The sequence below is a fragment of the Pteropus alecto genome, unplaced genomic scaffold (genome assembly GCF_000325575.1).
Source record: "Pteropus alecto unplaced genomic scaffold, ASM32557v1 scaffold94, whole genome shotgun sequence".
In the NCBI taxonomy this organism is placed as follows: Eukaryota; Metazoa; Chordata; class Mammalia; order Chiroptera; family Pteropodidae; genus Pteropus; species Pteropus alecto.
In genome coordinates this window covers 2,393,953-2,398,882 of record NW_006437736.1, presented here as the reverse complement: position 1 = coordinate 2,398,882, position 4,930 = coordinate 2,393,953, and the positions used below count along the sequence as shown (strand labels likewise).

Below are 4,930 nucleotides of genomic sequence, written 5' to 3'. Positions count from 1 at the left end.
AAGCTTTCAAAGGTATGGGTGACACGTGAAGGTCACGGTAGCTGGGGGCCCCATCCTTGCTGTCACAGTGAGTTTGCACATAAGCCAAAGCACACTTCATATTTTCATGGTTAACACTCGTAATGGAACTCTTTCATGGAAAATGTGGCCACCTCATTGAGATTCCACAAAATATTCATCGCTTTTGTTTTATAATTCCATTCTGAGGACACCTCTAAAAAAAAATTAGTCAAATTTAAAAATGAGAAACCAAAGCTTTAGTCTGAAAAATGTTTCTCACCATGTTATAAAGGTAAACAGAAACAACCCAAATGCCCCCAAAATGAACAGTTAATTAAAACATGGTATCTTTTTAATAATCAAATAAAAATTTCCACTACAGTGGCATATGATAATTTGATAGCACACTATACAATCTACAGTGGAGATGAAGATGTTCTAACTTGCATATGTTAAAAGAAAAAAAGCAAGTTTTAAAATTGCTTGGGTTTAATAAGCCTACGTATAATCGAACAACATGAAAACGCATCCACACGAATTTATGCAGAGAAAGAAGACGTGGAAGCATGGCATCAAATTATTAATGGTGACCATTGTGCATTTTGGGATGACGGGTGTCCCTCTCCCTCCCCCTCCCCCTTTCTCAGGTAGATATGTATATACGTATGTATACGTACATGGACATTTAGCTAACCTACACTTTTCAACTCTTTTAAACGAACAATTACTACTGTTATAAAAAAAAAAAAAAAAGAAAAAAAAACCTAAGCGTCACAGTTTTTTTTCACATATCAAGATCTGGTGAGAGTAGGAACACAGAACCTGATTTAGAAAAGCTATGAGAAAGGCCCCCGCCCCCCATGATAACTCACCAGACCCATTCCATCTCCCAAACCCACTCCGTGTTATGCTTCCATTTTCACTGTATTTGAAAATATCATTTTAGCTGTTCCTTATTCTCGGTTTTATAACGGTCTTTTGCATGAGTACAATTTTGACTAGAAACAAACAGACAAGACAGATGGACTGAACTTTTCACCACGTGTCAATCTCAAGAAAAAGAATATTCACATCTATGCCTGTGGTCCCTGTCACCTTGTACCTGGGCAGCATGGAGGAGGGAAGAAAGAGGCAGAGCTTAAAATCTGGACTCCGGCCCCATAAAAGGTGTTTTCTCTAAGCCTCAGTCTCTTTACCTGTCAAACGGAGATGTTGCCTATATCGCATGGTTGGTGTAAAAATCGAAGGAGATTAAAGGGCTCCAGGGCTTGGTACACAAACTCTTAGTAACAAAAGCCCCCGCCAGCTTCCTGACTCCCCCTCCTCGTTTTAAGTATTATTCAGGTAGCCATGCCTCTTTAACTACTTCCTGTTGAGAATGGCATCTCTGGGAGACAGTGGAGCACGAAACTTTGAGTTCTGGAGTCAGGCACACCTGGATTCCCATTCCGGCCTTTTCACTTAATTGCCATGTCACCTTGAACAAATTTTCTCAGTCTTTCTGAGCTTCCGCCATTTATAAAAGTCGGTTACTTCTAAGTGCTTACTGTATCGTATCAGCGTGCGGGTGGGGACAGCACACTCCAACTGGATGATCCGAGTGAAATGTAATAATAAAGGGATATTTACTGAAGTGGATGCAGAACTGAGGGGCAGTAACAAGGGCCTTGCAGCACCTGGGGAGAGGAAGAGTGGGGGGTCCTTACCACCCAAGGCCTGAGGGGCCAATGTCAGCAGCTGCTGGAATTCAGAGAGAAAGCCGCCTGGCAAGAGCGGTGACCTTCGGTAGCGGGACAGGGCCTTTCTGTGTCAATCCCACAGGATGGAACAGGGAGAGAGATCTCAGCCTCTCTCTCCTCCTACCTGCTGCTCCCTGTCAGGGCGCCTCTCTGAACAAACCCTCATGGAAGCCACAGGGAAAGTGAGCTCAGAGATTTGGCCCTGATGCATCAGCCTCAGGGGGCACAAAGCAGGGTGGGGAAGGGAGGGGCTAACCTAACCCAACCAGCAGTCATTAAATTAAACTTATGGTGACAAGATCAGAGCACAATGCCTTATACGCTATGGATGCACAATACAGATAGATCTATGGCATGGGTGGGTGCGTGGGGGGGCAGACAGATGAATGGATGAACGGCTCAGGAAGGTGAGTGTTCTGTCTACCATTCCACAGCAAGAAAGATGCAAAACTATAGTTAGCACCAGCCAGGGGAAGGTCTGCGTTCCTTCCCCAAAGCACGTTTTCCTTCCTTTGGAGGAAGCTTCCCCACTAGCCGTCACCCACCCGAGGCCTCCGCGGGAACTTCCCTCCAGCAGGCTTCATCAGACTTCCTCCTCAACGGCCCAGCCTTTGGCACTCAGCGTGGCTGCTCCTCTCCCCTGAGAGTCTGCCTGAACTGAAGCTTAGCAATCGTCGGTTCATGCCGCAGAGCCCTGCTATTTCATCAGACCTTTGATTAACTTATTCATCTATTTTGGTTTCCATCAAAGCAGGCGAGCTTGGTGAGGACTGAACACCAGCGCCCTGGGTTAAACCATCTAATTAGATTGCCCCGACTCCTGGATTTATTTTTAACACACATGTGAGGCACGCGGATACACCGTAGAACAGTAGGACGATGGGCATAAATTACTCTCAACATGAGCCCGGGCCTGAATGTCGCCAAGTCCCCGACTTAATACCTAATCAATTAAGTCGGAGTGTTCAATTAGAGGTAACAGAAGCATTCAAATGAGTTTGTACGCAGAAAGAAAACCCCAGAAAGAAAACTAAGGAATCTACGGGAGTGAAGAACGTGGGGCGAGAAGCCGATTATTATAAATAGCTCATTCTCTTAGAAGTAGCATATAACATCCCCGCCTCCACCTTCAACCCTGAGCTTCTTTCCAGTCTCCATTTAGAAGGCACCATCCTCCCACCGCCCCGGGCTGGGCGGGGGCTCCAGACCACGCTGTGTCCCTTCCTCCTGCATAGCATGCTGTCACGCTGTGTCTAATTTCCCATGTCCCACTCCAAATCTGGGCTGGAACTCCCTGAGGCAGGGACGATGTCATTTTTACAGTGGTAACAACAGTCATTACTCATAAAAGTGTGTGATGAGTGTGTGTGACTGCCGGGTTAGCCGGGGCCTGGGTTCGAATGCTACCTCTGACCTTTTCTGCCAACTAGTGGCAGGCACATCCGTCATGGTTGATGTCCAGGGTCAGTCCTGTACAACGGAAGAGGCGTGGCTTGTTGAGCCCCAAAGCCTGGGATTCAGGTACCAGTTCTACTTCTAATAATTTGCGTGCCCTCGTCAAGTCATTGAACGTCTACGAGCCTTAGAGTTTTCTCACCTGCAAAATGGGGGCTCGTAACCCTCTCTTCACAATTATCGCTAGGAAGACTGTGAAGCATCCAGCCTAGTGCGGGGCCCACTCCTCTTCTCCCAGTGACCATCTGTCCACACCACGGAGGCTCAGATGATTCAAGTGTCTGAACTTGATACAGGCCAGAAACTATGGTCCCTTTCACAGTACAAGGAAGGCTGGGAATGGAGATGGTTCTGTCAGGGGAAGTGAGTCGCCCATCCCCTTTTCCTATACCTCCACGTAAAATTTTAACAAAATCGCAAGCTGAGGTCCACTGGGAAACTCAAAGCCTCCTCCGGTGGATTTCTCAATTGGACAGCACATCTTTGGTTTTAGAAGGGAGAAGAGCGGGTGGGACTGGTAACTCATGCAACCTTTTGCTTATTAAGTCTCTTGCTACAGTCTACACTGATATTAATCTCACTCCCAGCCCACGATAAACCTCAGTCCAACCAGGGACACAAAATCATGGAGTCAGTAGAGAGAAGACCGTCCCCAGAGGCAAGCTGAGAACACCTGGAGGGCATCACGCAGGCTGACCCCAGAGGACCCGGCGGAGACACCAGCACCTGACAGCGATATTCTAGCTACATTCTTTATCGTTATAAACACGCCGGAGGGATCATGTAATTAAAACGATCATAAAACTGAAAGTTAGGCTTATTTTAATGGACATATTATCCTTGTAATGGCTGTTAATAATTCTAAGCAGCATGTTCTAAGATTTAATTAGCAAAAATGCAATCGTGCTAAAGAAAAGCACCTAATGCACTTACACCAAGGAGCATCTCCGACGGCAGGTTTTAAGGGTTCCGGTTGAAAGGGGGTGGCTGAGAGATGGTCTCAAGGGGACACTCGTCTTGCCAGAGTAGCCAGCTCCTGGCAAGATGGGGGTTTCTGTGAAGCGCTGCAAGCGATTCTACGGTTCATCTGATGCTGGCGGGTTCATCCGCAGGGAAGCGACTCAGGAAATCTGACCAGGGCGGTGACAGACACGAGTTTGGAAGCACAGGCTTGGACAGAGGACACAGAGCCAAAGGTGACTGCTTAAACCACTGGGCGCGAGGGACACTGATGTCTCAGTGACGACGCCAGGTTTCTGACCTTTGAGAGGAAGGAGAAGACTGGAGAAGGGGCCAGTTTTATGAGGTCATGGTGCCCATTTCTCTTTAAAGAGGTTCTTTTCAGGAGGCGCTGGAATGCCCAGTAATGGTACCAATAGAAAATACCGTCCAGCGCTAACTGCTTGCTTATGGGGTGTCGGGCACTGTGTTAAGAGCTTTTTCTGGGCTGACTTAAACCTCTGCCTACTGGGGTAAAGGTCATGTGTTGTTCTCGCGGTACCTGAAGTTTGGGGTGGGGACTGAGTCCTTTCCCTCGGCCCAGCTTCCAGCCCCCTAGAAACTCTCCCCTGAAATGATGTTTCTCTTTTTCTGCCCCTTCCACTGCCCCTGGCCCAGTCCGATGTGCTCTTCGCTCCTCTGCATTACTGTACAGCCTTGACCGAGCCCCTGCTTCCACTCAGCCAAATCTTCATTCAGTTTTTCATGGCAATTAGGTACAAAGGCACTGGAGTGGG

At 47.5% G+C, this 4,930-nt stretch overlaps 1 protein-coding gene across 5 annotated transcripts in view; it reads right to left on the bottom strand.

The window, feature by feature from the left end:
• Positions 1 to 4,930, bottom strand: part of LARGE1 (LARGE xylosyl- and glucuronyltransferase 1) — a 484,407-nt gene that overhangs the window by 213,282 nt on the left and 266,195 nt on the right. The gene's annotated exons all lie outside the window — the stretch shown is intronic.